Genomic DNA, 1,411 nt, shown 5'->3' with positions numbered 1-1,411 from the left:
TACTGATTTACGATGAAGATAATATTATCATCGTGGAGATGATTTTAAAAAGTGAACTTAATATTCGTATTCGATAATATTTGAATCAAAAGCCGCTTATTTTAACTTACGGTTATTAGGGATGTTAATTATGACTTGCCCCGCGTTTCACGTTTTTTATTTGCAAAACATCTACAAACGTAAATATCAAACAACCTTCAGCAGCAATTTATAAATCATTTATTACATACACGATTTTAAAGAGATAAATAAATAAATTGTGCTTTATAATTGTACCCGCTATCTTCCGTGGAAAACAATGCAGGAAAATATGTTGTTTAATATTCATCAAATACTCTGTAGCCTTAGCAATCGAAAATAATTAAGAAACTGTTTATTGATAGATTGACACATTACCAAACAATAGACACGCAATGTATTTTTTTTTTACAAATTTTATTAAATGTAGACTCAATAACTGAATTCTTTACCGTTTTCCGTTTGGGGTATTTTGATTTACAAGTGTACGCGATGTGTACATATAGATTAATAGCCATATAGATAAACACTTTTAGTGTTGAATTTTTGAATGATATTGTGTACATGCAAAGCAATGCAATGCTAAGGCTATTAAATTCTAACAATGTATACGGTGAGGGTCGGACTGATACTGGTTGTGCTTGTTCTACAAATAGCGAATGTAAGACGAAGTGTTGGGGTGTTACTTTTTTAAACAAATAAGTATTGTTTTCTTAAAAGCTTGCACTACTAAGCAAAGTATTTCATCTGAAGCATTACTTTTTACTTTATCTGCATATATGCAGCTCTCGGTCTGGAAAAATTGACCACCATCCGACATTTTTCATACAAGGGCTACAGACTTGCAGCTAACAATACCTTTCAAAATACATTTTTAGAATTGGCCGCTCTTCATAAATTTATTAAAAAGACGGGCAGATTGAAGTGGTAATATGATATAGGATTTATGACGTCTATTCATATTGTTTTCAATAATATTATATTATTATTTCAAGCTTGTGGGTGGAATGAAAACAGTTTCACGTGTTATATGATATTGAGATAACAATATTCAAGGCCTCTCCGTCATTTTCAAACCATGATAAAAAAGACTCTCAAAATAAGAAAATAGACTCAAAGTAAACTGCATTCACGGTACATGTTCACATTGTACGATGCGTCTCAAAAGTTCTTATTTTGGACTCATCCGCTATAACTGCGAAAAAATTAATGAATGAGATATTCTTGCGCGGAGTCTTGTAAATGAAATTTCCATTGGTCAGAATGGATTATTTCGTGAGGGTTGGGGTAGGTATAAAAACCAATTTAATAGTTCAAAATTTTGAATTCTTAACAACTATATATCAGATGGAATGTTTTAGAACGATTTATTAATCCACATTACCGTCATTTT

This window comes from Magallana gigas, chromosome 1 (genome assembly GCF_963853765.1).
Source record: "Magallana gigas chromosome 1, xbMagGiga1.1, whole genome shotgun sequence".
NCBI lineage: Eukaryota > Metazoa > Mollusca > Bivalvia > Ostreida > Ostreidae > Magallana > Magallana gigas.
This window is presented reverse-complemented; position numbering follows the sequence as displayed.